Genomic DNA, 20,098 nt, shown 5'->3' with positions numbered 1-20,098 from the left:
TTACGCAGGGTTTGTTGAGGGGAAGAAGTAGATGGCAGGAATGGCTTGAATATTAGTTGGTTTTCACACTGGGTGGGGTTGGAATGCATCTCAAGCAGGCACTTCAGTCCTCTTCCTGGCTGCATGCATACAAAGGTGTGTCAAAGCTGAGCATTACTCCAGGGAATGGTTTACTCCTGCGGAGGCCAGGATAATGAGCAGTTCTTGACTAAATGAATGGAAGGCCATTGCTGGTTCCTTTACTCAAAAGAGCAGTAATTTCATAGGTCCCTGCCTAAAAACGATCCCTACAGTATTCTTATTCTGTAGGTTTTATCTTCCAGACTACCAGCCTACCCAGTCAGTCTGGAGCAGCGCTAGTTTTTTTAATCCCACCATTAGCCTGGCTGGCATCACAGCCTTAATGTAACGCTTGAACAGGAAAAAGGAGGAGGATGGTATGAGGAGGAAATTGCAAGGGCATCCGTCACTGACATCATCCCTGGTTTCCTACCTAAGGAAATCACCCTTGAGGTGACATCTACCTGATTTATGTCCCTTTTGTGCCTTAGTTTTTGTTTACTTTTCTTTCAGTTTTCACAAGTTGAAATTCTTGTCCTTATATTAACAACCGAGGATACACCACAAACCCTGCCTTGAAGAGGAAAACTAAGTTCAAGAACCTCTAGCTGTTGTTCAGAGTTCGCAGAGTCTCAAGTAGACCTTTTCACAAGTAGAGAGCATTTTCTCAAACTAGAGCAAGGCTAGATATCCGAAACCTCTTGCGTTGTAAAGACCAGGCTCAGCGGGGAGACGCACTCTCCCGACTTGAACTACAACTCCCAGACGTCTTCGCGACTTGGGCGTGCGCACTTGCGTCAGCGGAGGAGGGGAAGCAGCGGCACCCACTGCTGGTCGCGTCGGGGGAGCTACCGGCGGGCGGACGGGGCAACTCCCTAGGAGGCAGACGCTAGCAGACGGCGAGTGCTGGGAACCGGGCAGCGAACCGTCCCCGCGGGTCTCTGGAGGAGGTCAGCGGCACCAGCGTGCGCCAGCAGGTAAGTTCAGTCGGGTGCTGTCCAGGAAGTCCGTCTGCGAGCGCGGGCAAGGAGCACACCGGACATGGTGGCTGCTGAAGCCGCCCCACTCTGGTCTCCCTCCACCTCGGGAAGCGGGAGCACGCTGGAGGCTGCTTCGGGGCGAACGGTCCCGGGTCCGGGGGCTGCGGGGGTACCCTGGGCGTCGCCCGCCATGGAGGCGCGCGAACCCGGAGTTGCTGATGAATCACTCCGGTGCCCGGCCTCTTGGGTTCGGGACCGGCCCCTTCTCTCGCCGGCGCCCGCGCCTGCGGTGGCGGTGCGAGCTCCCTGTGCCTCGCCTCTCCTTCCACGGTGTAACTCGAGAGACCATCATCTTAAAAGGTTTTTCTCACCGACGGTTTTTCAAAAAGTTGTGGTAGTTGAAAGTTGGAAAGAAATGAGAAAGCTTAGGGCACACCCTTTTTTTTTTAAAGTTGAAATCTGGCTTGTGCATTCGCCGTCTTGATCTATCTGCTCTTAGAATGAATTCCTGGCTCCCGTGCAGCACAGCTGGGTCCGGCTGTAAAGTTTGTGTGTTGGTTTGTTTTGAGGACGTGACTGGGTCGTTATATTTTTGCGTTGGTGTGTTTCCTCTGCTACCCTGCATTCTGATTACAAACAAAGGGGAAACAGCCGCAGGGTGTGTGTGTGTGTGTGTGTGTGTGTGTGTGTGTGTTTTAATGTTAAGAATTGCGTTTCCTACTAGCCCTTGGCTGCCCTTAAAACCAAGTCATCTGGTAAAGAACGCTGCAGTAAAACTTATCCCGGGAGATCATATTTGAACAGGAAATAAGCCTGTGGAGATTTAAGTTAGTTAATGTGCGGTCTCTCTTGGTTTGTAACATTTTCATGCAGCTCATGTTTCTTTTTCTGAGAATCCTTCAGATTGATTTTTCTGCAGATTAATTGATTTATCAAGAGATGTTAGGTTTAGAAACAATTTTACCTAACCTCAGTTACCTTTGCTAGTCTCCTTTTTTTAATCCTTGGCACCTTTTTACCCTACTACTTCCTTAAAAGCTCACTATTCACTTTATTGTAGCACTTAGAATCCCCTTCCTAACACAGTCCTGCAAAATTAAAAAAAAAATTAAAATATGAGAACAATATGTAATTACTCTTTCAGCCTCCTTACTTTTGAACCTCAGGATTTTTACCTTGCTCATCTTTATTTTTTTTTTACTATCCAAAAGGATAGGGTTATTATAAAAAGGGAGAGAAGAGTAAAGATCACTTGCATAGACACAGCAGGCAGAAAGAGTTACCCAGGGAAGGGACAGGTTTGCTAAAAGAGAGACTTTCATAGGCATAGGACTGCTGCTTATTTTTTAAAATGAAGTACTATTGTTTTACATCCTTGTTAGTATTTTGACACTAGTTTGTTCATCTTTTTTTTTTTAAAGATTTATTTTTGCTTACAGAAGTGGGGTACAGGCAGAGGTGTGTGTGGGGGTGTGTGTGAAAGAATTCACTAGAGACAGTGGTGAGCAGAACAGACAGATGTACTGGTCTACACTGTTGAGGGGAGTAAGCTGGTGAGACAGAAGAGGTCTGCTGTGCCATGTGGGTCAGCTCCCTGGCCAGGGATGGAACTGTGCTGCAGTGGCTATAATAGCTTCATAGAGCTGTGAGGGTCCTAGTTTGTTCACCTTTTTTTTTTTAAAAATTTATTCATGCATACAGAACTGGGGTACAGGCCAGTGGTGCAAGGGGTGAGAGCACTCACCAGAGACAGAGTGGGGAGCAGAACAGGCAGATTGAGGAAGTACCCTGCTGAAGGGAGCAGTGGGCGGGCCAGTATGGGTCTGCCATGCCATGTAGGTCACTTCCCTGTCCTGGGTGGAACTCAAGCTGCAGTGGCTGAGATAGCCTCACAGTGCTGTGCTATTAACCTGTTGGGGCACTAAGGAGGGACCCTACTTTGTTCATCTTTAAAGTGAGGTTGTTGGACCAGATGACCCCTGGATTTTTCCAGTTCTGAATATTTCTGATTTTTAAAAGTTCCTTTATTTTATTCTTTCAGGAAACATTGCGCATATGTATTATGCCATACTTTGTGCTTGGCATTAAGGAACAAAAATGAGGTTGGATGTTACTGATTTGTTGCTCAGTATATATTATTAATTATATTTTTTAATAACTAATTCCAAGGTTTTGTCATATACCCTTCAGATCATATAGCTCTGTGTTTAGTTACTTCACACAGAGTTAAATATAGACAGGTCAAAAGCCATTACAGTGATCAACTTCACTGTAATCAAAGAATGTTTAAGTCCCAATGGCTGGCCTTTGTAAATAAAATATAGTTTCAGTACAACAGAAGGAATCTGAATGATGCAGGGTGGTGTTTCTCAAACTTTTAACATCATAAATTACCTAAGATCTTGTGGATTTGAAGTGGGGCCTTAGTATCCACTTTCCTAATAGTTCTGATAGTTACTGAGGGAGGTCACACTTAGAATATCAAAGGTTGGGAGATGTTTTAAGGGGTATATAGTAACACTGTTAGTATATATACCAGTACCAGTAGTAGATTTATAGTACTGGCTTTTTCTCTCTCTTAAAAAAAAAAATCATACTCTTTCTAATAATTCTTTCATAAGCTTTTTTCCCTGTTACTTACACCCCGCCCCCACACACACATCCTTCCTTCCTTCCTTCTTTCTCTTGCTGGAACACTGTTTTTTCTCTCCTCTTCCACCTTCAACTAATAGACTGTCTACCTGTATGTGTCTGTAATCCATTAGGTTATATACTATGATGAATAAAGATGGTAATAATCGAAAGTGGCAACTAGTTTGCAAATGTTGACTAAGTAGTTTAGAATTTCATTTAAAACAAAAATTAACCTATATCTTGAAGCAGTGATATTTTGTATTTTTTTCTATTAAAAATTATTTTATTAAATTAAATTAATTTTTTACTTTTTTTGACATTTTGTATTTTTTTATTGATATATAAACAGTAAGTTAACATCCAATAAAATTCACGTCTCCTACCAAAATAAGACAGCATTTTTATCACCAGAAAAACTTCCTCATGCCCCTTTCTAGCCATTGCCCTTAATAGCTGTTTTTCAGAGGCAAGCACTCTCTTACTCATGTTTCCAACACCACGGATTTGTTTTGCCTAATCTTTGACTTTGTGTAAATGGAGTCATACAGTTGCGTGTGATTTTTGTGTGTGTATCAGGTTCCTTTGTGTAACATGTTTTTTGAAATTCATCTATGTTGTTTTGTGTATCAGTGGTTTGTTCTGGTTTTACTACCAAATGGTATTCCATTGTATGAATATATAACCCAAATTTGTGTATGTTTTCTTTGTGATGGAAATTTGGGTTATTTCCAGGTTTTGTCTATTGTGAATAATAATGTTGGGAACATTCTTTCACGAATCACTTGTAGATGTGTTTTCATTTCTCTTGATAAATACCTAGGAGTGGAATTACTGAATCACAGAGTAGATATGTTTATCTTTATTAAAAAATTGCCAGTTGTCTAAATGGTTTGTATGTGAACTCAGGTCCAACATTTTTAATGACTCCGATTTTTAGTACTGCAAGCCTTTTTTAATTTAGCCACAATAGAGAATATAAAATGGTACCACATGATCTTAATTAGCATTTTCCTGGTGATTAAGGATGTTGAATGCTTTGTCATGCGCTGTCATACTGTATTTTCTTTTGTGAAGTATTTAAGTCTTTGCCTTTTTTTTTTTTTTTAGATTTATTTATTTGTGCATACAGAACTGGGGTACAGGCCAGAGGCTCAGGGGCGGTGAGAGTCTTCACCAGAGACAGAGTGGGGAACAGAACAGGCAGATCCACGAAGTACACTGCTGAGGGGAGCAGCAGGCGGGTCAGGAGAGGTCTGCCACACCATGTGGTCACCTCCGGGGCAGGCGGGAATCGAACTCATGCCAAAACGGCTTTAGATTCTCAGTGCTGTGCTTTAACCTGCTGCGCCACCAGGGAGGGCCTGTTTTGTTTTTTTTTTTTCCATTGGGTGGTTTACTTACTGTTATTTAAGGCATTCTTTATATTTTCTAAGTATAAGTCTTTTGTCAGATATATGTGTTGGCGTTATTTTTACCCAATTTGTAGTTTGTCCATTTCTTTTTTTTTTTTTGTAAAGACATTTATTCATACAAGAACTGGGGTACAGGCCAGAGGTGCGGGGAGTGAGAGCGTTCGCCAGAGACAGAGTGGGGAACAGAACAGGCAGATTGACTGCAGGCAAGACTAGAGAGGTCTGCTGAGCCATGTGGGTCACTTCCCTGCCTGTGTGTCTATCACAGATAGCTTCATAGTGCTACAATTAACCCCTTGTGCCACCTGGGAGAGCCCCTTATTTCTTAATGATGTTGTAATGAGCAATTTTTTCTTATTGTATGGCATGTATTTTTTGTGTTCTGACTTAAGAATCTTTCCCAGTCTCCAGGATTATAAAGATAGTCTGTTTCTTCTAGAAACTTTGTTGTTGTAGGTCTTACACTTATATCTGTGCTCTTTCTCAAATTTTTGTTTAGTGATGGGAGATCGGGATTTGAGTTTATTTTTCCTCTATTTGCTCCAGCAACATAAGTTAAAAAAAAACAAAAACAAAAACTTTCCTTTGTCCTTTGGATTGACTTGGTGTCTAAACTGCAAATCAGCTAAGCAATATTTTGTGTCTTAGATGTGCTTATATTTTCACTTTCTTACGAAGAGATTCTGGTTCTCTAAAAATGTATCTTTATACACTTTTTCAGATTGTGACTAGACTAAGATTGATCACTGTTTATGTACTTCCTCATAAAGGAATCCTTCTTATGAATTGGATTGTTCGATGGCTTTTCTGTAGGTTGAGTTAATGGAGGCAACCTCATTTTATCAGCAATTGTACTCTGCTCATAAGGAAGGAGATTCACGTTCAGAAAGCTCACATAGGATTCTGTTAGAGCAGGTTTAATTACAGAGCTTAATATTTTTGCTTATTGACTTGGTTGCAATTATATATGTGTATTTACCATGCATTTTAGTTTCAGTTATCTGCAATACTACTCCTTTCTAATCCTATGTGACACACAATTCCTGAATTTGTCTTAGAACATTTTCTAAGGATACAGGTTGGTTATTTTTCCCCCAGATTTTTTTTTTTTTAAAGATTTAATGTTATTTGTGCGTACAGAACAGGTGTACAGGCCAGGGTACAGGCGAGGGACTCAGGGGCGGCGAGAGGCTTCACCAGAGACAGAGTGGGGAGCAGAACAGGCAGATCGATGAAGTACACTGCTGAGGGGAGCAGCGGGCGGGTCAGGAGAGGTCTGCCGCGCCATGTGGTCACCTCCGGGGCAGGCGGGGATCGAACTCATGCCAAAGTGGCTTTAGCTTCTTAGTGCTGTGCTTTAACCTGCTGCACCACCAGGGAGGGCCTCCTCCAGATTTTTTTTAAAAGATTGATTTATTTATGCATACAGGCTTGGGGTACAGGGGCCGTGAAGAGGACTCACCAGACACAGGGTGGGGAGCAGAGCAGGCAGATTCATGAAGTACACTGCTGAAGGGAGCAGTGGGTGAGACAGGAGGTCTACTGTACCATGTAGATCTCCCTGGGGCCAAGGATTGAACTCACACTGAAACACCTGCAGCTAGCTTGCAGCACTGAGTCCTAACCAGTTGCACCACCAGGGAGAGCCCTCCCCCAGATTTTATTAATTAATAATAAAAAGATTGTAAAAGAATGTCATCTCAACCTCATGACCCTAATGTGACTATTTTTAATGTTTCCTCATTTTCTTCCGGCTTTGTTCATCTATATAGCTGTTTTTATATGGTGGTAATCAGGGTATACATGTTCTTTATTATTCAGATATTAGGTGGTAATGAGTGACTGCTCTCTCCATATGCCGGTCACCCTTGTTAAATGACAAATAAGGAGTGACAGATCACCAAAGAGATGTAGCAGTGGGGAATCTTCAATCCCAAGGCTTTAATTAAAATAGAAGCAGAAAAAGTTAAGACTTTTCAATGACAAATTTACCCTTCTATGACAATGGGGGAAACTTTGGTTTCCTTTTTCTTTTTTATAATATGTAACAGCTTTATCGAAATACAGTTCAGCTATCATGCAGTTCATCCATTTAAAGTGTATGATCCAGGGGCCTCCCTGGTGGCTTAAGGGGTAAAGTCTCATTCATATGAAGCTATCAGCAGCCTCTGGCTGAGTTTGATCCTCAGCCAGGGAGATGACCCACATGGCCCAGCAGATGTATCCTGTCTCACCTGTTGCTTCCCTCAGCAGTGTATTTCAGTAGATCTATCTATTCTGTTCCCCACTCTGTCTCTGGTGAATCCTCTCATCCCCCTGCACCTCTGGTACCTCAGCTCTTGTATGCATAAATAAATAAATATATATATTTTTAAAAGTGTATGATCCAGTGCTATATTCAGTGCTTACAATCCATTTTTGAACATTTTTTCATCCCACCAATAAGAAACCCTTCCCCTATTGGCAGTCTCTACCCACTTCACCTAACTCCCTAAACTGCCTTTGTCTTTGTGGTTTGCCTATTCTATACATTTCATTTAAATGGAATCATACATTATATGTCTTTAATGGCTTCACAGATGTGCATATTCTTTGACCTGCAAAGATGTATACTCCCTCAGGTACATATGCTGAAACACCTGCACCCACTCACTAAGGAAGAACACAAACACTAAGACAAACTTACACACAAAGGTAACTGATATAGAGATAACCCTTTACAAATAAACAGTTTCATATCTGGGCATATCTAAGCACTAATATCACTACAAGTACATGCACATTAACACAATTCCTGCAGTGTGTGAGAGGAGGAGAATGTGGTAAGCTGGGAGAAAATGAGGGCTACTGGACTAGAGTGAGAATAGGAGAGAAAGCTGAATTTATTTTAAGTGTATTTCCCAATGTAACAGCAACATTTCTTAGAGCTTCTAGTTTTTAACCAGTAGCAATCGTTTGCTATTTATGTATTAGTTAATATGTTTATAGGCTTGTAGGTAAAAATTGTTGTAGTTCCTTAACATAGCAATCTCTTTGAGAAGCATGTTATTAATCATAATGATAAAGTAGGGACTTCCCATTTGGGAAATTATAATCAACAATGTGTTTTGGTTACCTGGGTGTGGTTTTGTTTTAATGGGGACTTGTTAAGGAATTTTTTTTTTTTGATATGCATACAAGTGAAACACGTGCATTGGAAGTCTGACATCTATTCTGGTTTGCCCTTCCCCTGGGGCATGCGCAGCAAGATTTATTTTTGTTCATGGTGGAGGATTATTAACCCAAATTAGTATTCTTAAAGAACTGCTCACCCCCACCCCTTTGTTTCTTCTTTAATGTGGCAACTGGGGACTTATGTCTGCTTGATTGGAAATTAGATGGGGAAGTGAGGAAGAAAGCTGAATTTGATCAGAAAATAGCAATAAGTGGGTGATTATTTGAAAGTCAAAACAGGGCCTTCCTGGTGGTACAAGGAGTTAAGTCTCAGCACTGTGAAGGTATTAGGAGCCACTATAGCACAAGTTTGATCCCTGATCTGAAACTGACCCACATTGCATAACAAACCTCTCCTGTCTCACCTTGCTGCTCTCTTCAGCCCTCAGCAGTGTATTTCAGTAGATCTGCCTGTTCTGCATTCTACTCTGTGGTGAATATTCTCACACACACCCCTGCCCCCCAATCTCTGTCCTATACCCCAGTTCTTGATGCATAAGAAAATAAATCTTAAATAAAACATTAAAGTTAAAAACATCTCCTGTTGTTCTGCTGTTCTTTCTAAAATCTATTGTTTCTTGGCAAAAGTTTCAGAACCATACACAGAAATGGAACATGTTCACTTGTGCAAATCCTTCAGTGCATCTCCGCTCTTCATCTATAAACCTTCTATATCTTCCTCTCCTTTACCACTTTTCTTGAGCGTCCAGTGTTTCTCCTCCTTGTCAAACAATTTTACTTTCTTCTCTCCTAAAACATCGAGGACATTGCAAGTGAACTCCTGGGTCCAGTTCGGTCTCCATTCAAGAATAGAGTTTATCACAGCTTTCAATCTGTCAACCTCCACCCTCCATAGCATTTTTTTCTTGCTTTAAAAGATTTATTTATTTATGCATACAAGAACTGGGGTACAGGCCAGAAGTGTGGTTATGTGTGGGGGGTGGTGGTGAGAGGATTCACCAGAGACAGTGGGGAGCAGGACAGGAGGATTGACTGAAGTATCCTGCTGAAGGGAGCAGCTGGTGGGTCAGGAGAGGTCTACTGTGCCATGTGGGTCACCTCTCTGCTGCAGTGGTTGCAGATAGCTTCATAAAGCACAGATAGCTGTGCTTTCACCCTTTGCATCACAAGGGAGGGCCCCATAGCATTTTTTTCTTTTTCTACTTTTTTCACTGCTAAATCCTTAGTTCTTGCCTCTTTCTCTTTTTCAGTGGGACACTGAGGAAACCACTTAAAAAGAAAATATTACTTGGATTGGTCCCTGAGAAATGTGAAGGATTTGAACATGAGAAAAGGAGGGGAAAAAATATGTCAAATATAGAGCCTTCCTGGTGGCACAAGAGGTTAAGTCTCATCAGCACAATCAAGCTGCAGCATGAGTTGGATCATGGCTGGAAGTTGGATTGTCCAGGGAGGTGACCCATATGGCGCAGCAGACCTCTCTTGTCTTGCCCGCTGCTTCCCCTCAGCTGTGTATTTCAGTAGATCTGTCTTTTTTGCTTGCCATCTGTCTCTGGTGAATCCTCTCACCCTCCCCCCACCTCTGGCCTGTAATTTATATGCATAAATTAAAAATATTTAATCATATTTAATATGAAATAAAAGATTTCACTATAATAAACAGTGAACTGAGTGCTGGAGGTGGAGAAACAGCGCTGTATTTACTTTAATTTTGATATTGCAGGCATGAAGACACTCCTCCCCTATTTTTCTCCTCTCCTTTCCCTGGCTACTTTCTCCTGCCTCCCTGTCTTGTAGTATGGCTTTTGATCTCAACTTCATATATACTTTTCTCCCCACCCCACCCCTCATCAAATTATATCTGTCTTTGCCTGACCACCCACAGTGATCGCTGAACTTCTGTAGCATAAATTGTACCATTCTTTTGTGAGTTAATTATATATTGCCTTGATTTAAAAAATAAAGCTTTACGTGCCTGTCTCATTTTCCCAAATGAATATATTAGTCAAGGTTGTTAGATCTCAGGGAACACAGCCCACTTGGGCTAGGGCTGCTGGAAGTCAGGGTGGCAGGGCAGAGAGGAGCTGTACTCGTAAGGCTACTAAACTCCCTGAATTGAACTCCAGTTGGAACCCAGATCAGGCGCATGGAAAACCCCGGCTCTCTCTCTCCTCTGTAGCTTACATGTATTGTCTTTGACTTCTTTTTATACTTTGCTCCATTCCAAAACATTAATTTAGATTTTAAAAATAATAGTGCATTGCATTTTTATCTGTCCTAATTACTGATTTGTTTCTTTTTTGGTATCCTCTTAAATCCTGCATCTGAAGCCAATCTCTGCCTCTCCCACCTTAGCCTACTCCGTTCTCTCATTTATGGACTGCCTTTTTCTGGCTTCTCCTGCAACTTCAACTTCAGTGTGATTTTTGACTTTCTGTGGTACTGCCTCCAGACTGGATGATATATGATCTCACAATTTAGGTTTCCCACTTTTCCAAATCCATAGAGAATTGGTTTTGACCTATCTGGTTAGAGTTGGGAGTAAAACCCTTATAGCAAACATCTGTGAGGGAGAGTACATTATTCATGTGTATCTTAGGTGTACTTTACCCTGAGGTAAGTGTGGTCCAACACAAAAGGGTTTGAGGTTGGTCACCCCCAAACATGTTTGTTTTGGTACAGAGATCACAGGGAAGTGGCCATGTCTTATCTATTATTTATTTGCTTACTTATTTATTGCTTATGTTTGCATTGTGTTAGCAGATTAACAACTAAAAAATAGGTATGTCTCTTATTTACTGTGTGTTCTGTTTATGACTGTCTACATGTCTATTAGGATTAACTTTTGGGCATAACAGAATAATCAGCCATATTATTATTATTTTTTTAAGATTTACTTATTTATGCATACAGAACTGGGGTATAGGCCAGAGGTGGCGGGAGGATGAGAGGGTTCACCAGAGACAGAGTGGGAAGCAGAACAGGCAGATATAATGAAATACACTGCTGGGAGGAGCAGTGGGTGGGTTAAGGAAAGGTCTGCCACGCCACGTGGGTCAGCTCCCTGGCCGGGGATTGAACGTATGTGGAAGTGCCTGCTGATAGCTTCGCAAACCCATTGTACCACCAGGGAGGGCCCTATGATTAATATTTAAAATAAATTATTAAAATTTATTGTATCATTTCAGAGCAAGCTATCATTTTAAAAACATTTACTTTACCTTCTCATTTAGGAACAATAAAGGAGTAGAATATCGATAATCAATTAAAAGTTATATTCGCTACTGACTTACCACTTTAGTTCAGTTAGGCTATGGTAAAAATCAGTTACTTCATTGATCTCAGAGCTTACCCAACTATCTATCCCTTAATATTTTATTTTATGTTTACTTAGTATATCCCTGTCCTCAAAATGCTCACAGCCTATGGAGAAGATTGATATTTATATACTGATTATAAAATGAGTAAGATACATGTTTCCATAAGTGTGGTGATATCTTTCTTATTTGAATGGTTAATTGGAAAACTATCTTAACGATAGTCTTCTCTTTTCTTTATTGCATACTAACTATATTAAAGTTTTTTTCTATTGAAGGTTTTACACACTAGAGTATATCTTGTTTTGATGCAGCAGATGGCCGGACCTGTGTAGAGCAGGCAAGTTTAGGGGTCCCACCACCCTTCCATGTAACAAAAGAATAATAGGTTCCCAGTGAAACACCCAAAGATACCCATCCCCTCATGGGTGAATGTTCAGCCAAGCAGGGTTGGTCCAGAGCAGAGCCACTGAGACCCAAAAGCTTGTCACAAATCTGAGGTACTTTATGATGGGGGAACATAGGAAAGGCACAGAAGCTACCAAACAAGTCTGGACAAAGGAACAAAATCAAAGTACAAGTTAAGGTAAGGGCTGCCTCCGTGGGCCTCTCGCCCACATCTCTTTCAAGATTATTTCTCTGTCCCCAAGTCACTGATACAAGTTCAAGACCCAGAAGCAAGTATGGCTTCTTCTTCACATGTCTTTTTGTTCCACATGCCTCCTCCAGGTCTTCTCTTTTAGTCCTTGCTAGCTTCACCATACTGCTCAGTTCCACACTTAACTGAGTGAGGCAGAGAATATAAGAAACTCCCCTTTCTATGGAGATGACACCGTTAAAATTTCCCCTTTTTCATTTTCCCACTATTTCTATATGGTAAAGATCTGGGAAGCAGGGCCTACCTCATGGTACAGGGGGTAAGTAGTAGCAGCAGGAAGCTATCTGTAGCTACCACAGCACTAGTTTGTTCACCCATATGGTGCAGCAGGCCTCTCCTGACCCGCTGCTCCCCTCAGCAGTGTCCTTAAGTAACTCTGCCTGTTCTGCTCTCCACTGTCTCTGGTGAGTCCTTTCATCCCCCCCCCCCTTTCACCTCTGGCCTGTACCCCAGTTCTTGTATGCATAAACGATAATAATAATAAAAAGACATGGGGGCGCAACCTTAGAAGAGCCTTTGCCAGGGTTCCACTGTGTTCAAGAGAAACAGTCAGTCACCACTGGATGTCCAGTGCAGCAATGTTCTCCATTTCTGAAAAATAGTTCATTAGTCCAAGCCAAAAAGAAACAAAAAATCTAAAGGCTTTCGTCGAGTAAAGCAGCAAACGGACTAGCAGGAAATCCCAGCAAGAAAAATACCTTAAAACTGGTTCTGTTTGTTTAAAATTATTTTCTCTTCACCTTGATTCCAATTCCCTTTAACTTTTTTAGAAGAACATCTGTCAAGGCATCCCTTATGACCTAGGGGCAATAAACCAACCTTCTTAGCCAATAGCAATGATTTCTAAGATTTCCCTTCTTTCATCAGTTCTGCTTTTCTCAGCAGTCTCCAGTCTTAAGTGTTAATTTACCTGCGTTATTTCTCCTTTCTCAGAAACTGTCCATGTTAGCTGAACAGTTCTCATTGTTTCAGTGGTTTTATATGGTTTGGTTTATTGTATGTGTATGAATATTTTTCAAAGGAGTGTTTGGTAGCTTTCATTATTTAAAGTAAGTTCTACTATATGGAAAAACTCCAGTTTTATACCAAAGGTTCTGTGCCTAATGTCTTAAAAAGTCAGTAAAAACCTGTGCTGTGATTTCCTAACTGCACTCAGTTGCTAAGCCACATGCAAATACTCCAATTTCAGTTACCAAATTAAAAAACAACAACAACAACAAAACAACTTTACTGAGATGTAATTTCTGAACCATTAAAAATCCATCCATTTTAATTTTAATTTTCCTATCAAACACTCTCATTTTAATTTTCCTATCAAACACTCTTCAGTGCTATCTTTGGTCTGTAAGAGGCTAGTGGATTTTGTGGCTATTGCTTCTTGCTGCCATGTGATTACTTAACGGGTATCCTTTCTGCTGGTTATTATTTCAGTTATTTATTCTGGATATGAAGGTAGCTCATTAAGAAAGTTCTGTACAGTTGGGACACTGGGTCAGGGTTGTGGAGTAGTTTTGTTTCCTGAACAATTGCTTTTACCCATCTTTGCCCCTTGTTGACTGAGGGAACTTATTCCCTTTTCTTAGGTATTCTGTACCTGAGGATAATTAGATCCTAACCCCTGGGCCTACAAGTCTTTTTACTGGTTTTATAGTTTCCACCTTCCTCTAGAGACATTATGCAAATTGTGGGTATGTGCCTCTAAAGCTTTTCCCATTAGTCTGAAAATTATTTTAATTGCTATAGTGAAGTTGTGGTATGTTGTCTCCAGGCTCATGCAATAGATGAGAGTAGTAATACCAGTGGTACTCCTAGAAGTCACAAGTGTGCTGTATCTCTGATGGTTCATGGAGTGAGTTACAGTCCTTGAGGAGCTCCGGCTGGGGCACCAAACACATCAAACATTGGCAAGTATGGGGCTTTCTGAGTTGGAGGATAGAGGAAACCGATAGAGTTGGAGGAGCTAGGAAAAGACAAGAGAGGATGGACTTGAGCTAGTCTTTGATTTTGGAAGTTTGGAGTTTGGAAAGGAGGAGAAAATGAAACTTAGGGAATGCGAGGGAGGGTTGCACACTGCTGGGGTAAATAAATGAAGCAAAGTGGTGATGGTGAAGTTCGCATACTTGTGAGAGCCTGTGGAAACCAGTCTGATAACAGGATTCCTAGTAACCCTCTTTAGCCAAAATCAGAAGCCTAGTTTTATCAAACTGAGATGTAGTCAAAATACAAATGCCTACCCAGTAAGATAATTTTTTAAGCAAAGGAATGAAAGATTAAAACCCATGTTTTGGAAGGCTAGTGAAGTAACTATAAGCAAGATCATTAGAAGAGGAAATCAAAAGTTAGGTAAAAAGAATTTGCTTGTCTCTGGGAGAGGGCTTCTTAGAGCAGTGTTTTTATTTCCTCTCTTTATGAAACCCCAGGAATTTCTCTAAGCACTGAAACCTTTCCTGGGAAGGGGCAGAGTCCAGAGACATAAGACTTTGAAGGCCTGTATAGAACTTCATTAAGTAGGTTGTTTGTCAATGTTTACTTAGGGAAAAGGAAAAAACACCACCAAATTGGCTTCACTCCCAATATCAGAGTTTGTTGTGTAGAGCCTTTGATCCCAAGTTGTCAAACTTAGAAGAATGTATAATTGTGAATCTCTTTTAAAATTTTTGCTATTTGGGGCCCTCCCTGGTGGCACAATGGGTTAGGATACAGCACTGCAAGCTGCAGCTGGGTTAGTGCAAGTTAGATCCCCAGCCCCAGAGGTGATCCACATGGTGCAGCAGATCTTTCCTGACACAGCCGCTCCCCTCAACAGTGGACTTTGTCAGTTGTTCCCCACTCTGTCTCTGGTGAGTCCTCTCATCGCCCCTGCACCTCTGGCCTGTACCCAGTTCTGTATGCACAAATAAATAAATCTTTTTTTTTTTTTAAATAAAATTTTTGCTACTGGTCTCACAGATTATTTTTTAATGTTCTAAAATTCTTTTGTTCTTTGCCATTTTGTTTTTCCACCAAAGTACTTTTGCCATTATGTAGGTGTGCCATGCATATCTTTTACTCTTTTTTCATATATTGTGTTAAATGCAACAGACTTTAAGTTAGAAATACACAAAACTAGAAAAGGGATGGCTGAATATATAGGCAACATTGTGTATCTTTGACTCTTCACATTATATCTGGTTTTATGGCTCTCTCCAGAGTTATTCTCAGGGCACTTTTTTTTTATACTAAAATAGTTTATTTTTACAACATTTTGTGCCTTTTTCCACCTCAGTTGTAATCCCCATGGGTTTCCCATAACCAGATCACCTGTGTGCCATCACCATAGTCCAGTGTTACCCACCCCCCAATTTTTTATCCCATTCCCCACTCCATCCCTGTAAAATGTCTCTGGTATATAGTTGTTCATTATTACTATTTTCTCCTCTGGTCCTTAATACTACCGCTATGAGTGAAATCACCCTGTATTTTTCCACTTCTTTTTGGCTCATTTCACTAAGCATGATTCCTTTCAGCTCCATTTATGTTGCTGCAAAAGGCATGTGTTTATCTTTTTTGATAGCTGAGTAATATTCCATTGTATATGTGTACCACATCTTTTTAATCCAGTCATCTACTTTTGGGCATTTGGGTTGATTCCATGTCTTTCCTATTGTAAATAAAGCAGCAATAAACATGGGGGTGCAGGTGTCTTTTTGAATCAGTGTTTTTGTGTATTTTGTGTAGATAGTTGGAGTGGAATTGCTGAGTCATATGGAAGCTCCATTTTTAGCAGTTTGAGAAACCTCCAAACAGTTTTCTATAATGGTTGTACTAGTTTGCATTCCCACCGGCAGTTGTGGCACTTATTTTTAAAAGTTGAGTGATCTTTAACTTTTATACCATAGAAGTCATTTGTTAACCATCACAATTTCTATGGTAATAGAGAAAAATGGACCATAATTGAAGAATGGATATATCTGAGTATTGAAGTTGGTTAATTTTTAAATTCCTCAGGACAATGATAAAGACTAGGTAAAATTCCTTAGAATATGAAGCCTACTTCTCAAAGGCCACTCCTAAATTTCCAGTTTTCCTATTTCTAAATTCCAAAGTAAGCCTTTTTTCCTAACATTTTCAGCACAGTCCTCCTCTTGAGTATCTTGGCTATAAAATTACTTTTTACGTTTTTTTTTTTGAGATTTATTTATTTGTGCATACAGAAGGGGGTACAGGCCAGAGGTGCAAGAGAAGTGAGAGGGTTCACCAGAGACAGAGTGGGGAGCAGAACAGGCAGATTGACGAAATAAACTGCTGAGGGGAACAGTGGAGGCCAGGAGAGGTCTGCTGCACCATATGGTCACCTCCAGGGCAAGGATCGAGCTAGTGCTGAAGTGGCTCTAGCTTCTTAGTGCTGTGCTTTAACCCGCTGTGTCACCAGGGAGGGCCCCATTTTGCATTATTTTTAAAAACAGAAAATGCAATTAAGTCAAGACAGCTATGCATGTGCTAATTTAGTATTTTTACTGTATTGCTAAGATTTAATTTTATTAAAAATTTTGTATTTTTATGATTTATGATGTGTTGAGAACTATGTTTTTGTGGAAACATTTCTAGTTTTTGTTATGAGGAAGTAGGAAAAGTTCTGTAAAAATTCGCTGCTTTTGGTGACTTATGAGGAAAACTTTTATTCACTTTAATTTTTTTTCTCTAGAACTTAACAACATTGGCCCATATATGACTTTACTATTTACATTTTTTCTTGTTTAACCTATCTTTTGATTTTTCAAGTCACTTTTCTGAAGTATTTCACTTTATTATTTTTGTGCTTATCTAGCATGATTCAGCTTTCATGCTTTTCCTTTCTACTTATACATTGTTCATCTTGGCAGTGAGAAGGGCAAGTTACAATTTTTTTCCAAGGTTGGGTTAAATAGCATTTCTTAAGCAATATTTTTCTAAGATTGGGTTAAATAGCATATAGCTTAAGATTATAGACTATTAGAGCTAGAGCTAGAAGAAATCTGCATCCATTAAACCCAAAAATAAAATGAAAATAAGCTTCACCCCTTCACTATTTTCATTTGTAGGTAATGGTTGCCCCAAGGGCTTGATCTGGCTCACCAAAAGAGGCTGTTTATTTGTAGTGTCTTTCATGGACATGGAGAGAGTTGATTTGTCATATTTTGACTAGTCAGTCCTCAGTCTGTCCAGTAAACTGAAGTGAAGTGACTTGCTTAAAGGCTCAGACTCTTCTGGTCCATAGATCTGCTGGCACCCAGTTGGGTGCTAGGAACTAAGTAGTGGGGGGTTTCTTCCAAAAAATCTGGTATCTCTCAAGGCTGGAGTTCACCTGAGTTCTGTTAGGTTTGAAGTTTGCCACAGTTTGTATTGTATCTTTGGAAAAAGACTCAGAAGTATTCATCAGTCAGTAGAGGATTCTCTTTATTCTAGTATTCTAGCAAAGAATGAGGGCCTGAGTTATAGAGCCTAGCTAAAATTGAAAGTTTTCATTTATTTTTATCCCAGGTTTTCTCTTTAATATGTAAAATCTTGTTACTATCTTATCTGTTTCAAGCAGAAACAGACCCATTCTCCCACAAAAAGAGAAACTGAATTTTATTGGATACAATGAATTTTATTAAAAAGAAGAGAGATTGTTGGTGCAAAACAATCTGGCCCAGGGCCTCCCTGGTGGCACAAGGGATTAAAGTATAGCACTGTGATCTATCCATATAGATAGATGTATATATAATATGCTTATATATCTATATACTCTATGATTGTTGATTTGGGAAATCTTTATATAAAAAATCCTTTTTGACATTTCCACATCTTTTTTAGTTCTTTGGTGACTTAGATTAGTATTGATAATACTTAGAGCACTTTCTCCCATGTTTTACTAAAATCTAAGCTTTTTAAGATATATGACATGCTAGGGCAGTTTTCAAACAAATGTTTTGATGCCTTATTAACTGTTAATCAGCAAGTATACAGGCTTGCTAATTACAGTCATATACCTACACCTAGGTATATTTTGTTAAGAATAGTTGATTTGGACATTTGTCTCATTTTCCTTTGAATAATAATGCCCTTCTCTTCATTGTGACATAATTGTCAACATATTGCTAGAAGACAGAATCCTGTATACCCATGAATTTAGTAAAAGAAAAGTAAACAAAAAGAAAGTAAGTGACATCTAAGTGATGTATTCTTTTCAGAACATCATGCATACTGTATGTATTCTTAGGAAGTAAGGTCCCAAGATCCCGGAACACTAAGAGAGAATTGTACTTTTGCCATTTTCCCAGTTTTATTGTAAATTGAGAAATAGCAACGGTGTATGAAAGAAAATTGAAAATTGTTACATTTATGCCTACCTTTAATATTAAATTTACAATTGAGTATTACAGTCTTTTTTTTAAATAACAGTTTATTTTTACATCATTTTGTACATTTTTTTTTTCATCTCAATTGTAATCCCCGCGGGTTTCCCATCACCGAGTCACCCGTGTGCCATCACCATAGTCCCGTGCATTTCCCCCCTCACTCCCACCCCAGTTTTTGATCCCGTTCCCTACTCCACCACCGCAAAATGTCTCTGGTATATGGAGTAATGGAGTATTATAGTCTTTGTGCTGGTTTGTGCTAGATGATTGCTTCTTATCATTTTTTAAATTCTAGTTTGAGAAACACTTATAAAGATGAAGTGGAGAACAAGAAGCTGTTCTATGCAATTTTCTCCAGTTTCTTTGCTTCCATCTACATAGTCCTTTTCCTTCCCTTCTAGTCAGTGCCTGCTTCTATAGGATAGCATATTAAATGTAATAGGCATTCAATAAATATATACAGATATACATTGATTTGAAGATGGGAAATTGGTTGATTTTTCAGGAAAAGGAAAACTGGTATACAGCCCAGGAAGTCAGAAGGGATGAAATAGAAAATGTTACCATTTACTGTTTATTCAATGTATGAAATCCAGTTTGCTCTCAGCATGGCTTCTTTCAGACCTAGTTTAGTTTATTTTAGGATTTTGCATATACTCAATGCTTACTAACTCAGTAGATTTAAGAAAATTCCTACAAGAGGAAGAGTGAGTCATAGTCATACTTCCCTTTGGGAAGGAGAAAAAAACCCTCAGATCAGTCTCTCTATTTTATGCTTGGAATGGATTCAACATTTTGATTGATGGCTGAGCACTGATAAGCTTTCTCTGCTAGTCACCTCATATCATATTTGGTTTTGTCTACAATATATCTATCTACTAGACGTTTCTTTAAGGTTATCCAGTAGAGAAAAAGAAGTCTATAATCTTACTATCCCTAAGAGACTTGTTCACATGATGTAATTTCTATTTTAAGATCTTTTGAGTTGTAGCAAATTTTAGAAAAGTTTCAACATTTCCTACTCTATCCAGTTTATTAAACAAACAAACCAAAAATATAAAATAAAGACTGAAAAACATTTTGTACCGAAGAACTGGGTATGCCTAAGGGTGTGGCTGTTGGGCCTTTCATCTTTGGTATACACAGAGTAGGTACCTCTTTGACGTTGCCTTTGTCTCTGCTGTACCTCCTCATGTGAAAGAATGAGAGAGAAGATGGGATAGAAGTAGAAGCTGGTTTGACTGCTTTGAGCCAGAAAAGGAAATGGGGTATTCACATGAGAGCCACAAAGTCTCTTCATATACTTTTGTTGAAAGATTGTTTTTGAAGTGGTATGAGTAACCTATGAAGTATTTTCTTGTAATAGTCAGACATGATCTGTTTGCTTTCTACTTTACCCCCAGTAACCTGCTTCCAATTAAGTGTCGTCTTTGTTCTGGCCTTAGTAAGTTTTTCTGGCCAACACCAGACTTCAGTTTTATTTTCTTTCATATGTTATAGGGAT

General features: G+C 39.7%; 1 protein-coding gene across 1 annotated transcript in view; it reads left to right on the top strand.

Annotated features, from left to right (window-relative positions):
* The first annotated feature begins 917 nt into the window (after window positions 1-917).
* Window positions 918-20,098, top strand: part of TMOD3 (tropomodulin 3 (ubiquitous)) — a 68,569-nt gene continuing 49,388 nt past the window's right edge. Inside the window, exon 1 of the mRNA XM_012728800.1 lies at window positions 918-1,037. The gene's annotated coding sequence lies outside the window, so the exon portion shown is untranslated. The remainder of the gene's footprint in view (window positions 1,038-20,098) is intronic.

The sequence above is a fragment of the Condylura cristata genome, unplaced genomic scaffold (genome assembly GCF_000260355.1).
Source record: "Condylura cristata isolate star-nosed mole 26May11 unplaced genomic scaffold, ConCri1.0 scaffold00023, whole genome shotgun sequence".
NCBI lineage: Eukaryota > Metazoa > Chordata > Mammalia > Eulipotyphla > Talpidae > Condylura > Condylura cristata.
This window is presented reverse-complemented; position numbering and strand designations above follow the sequence as displayed.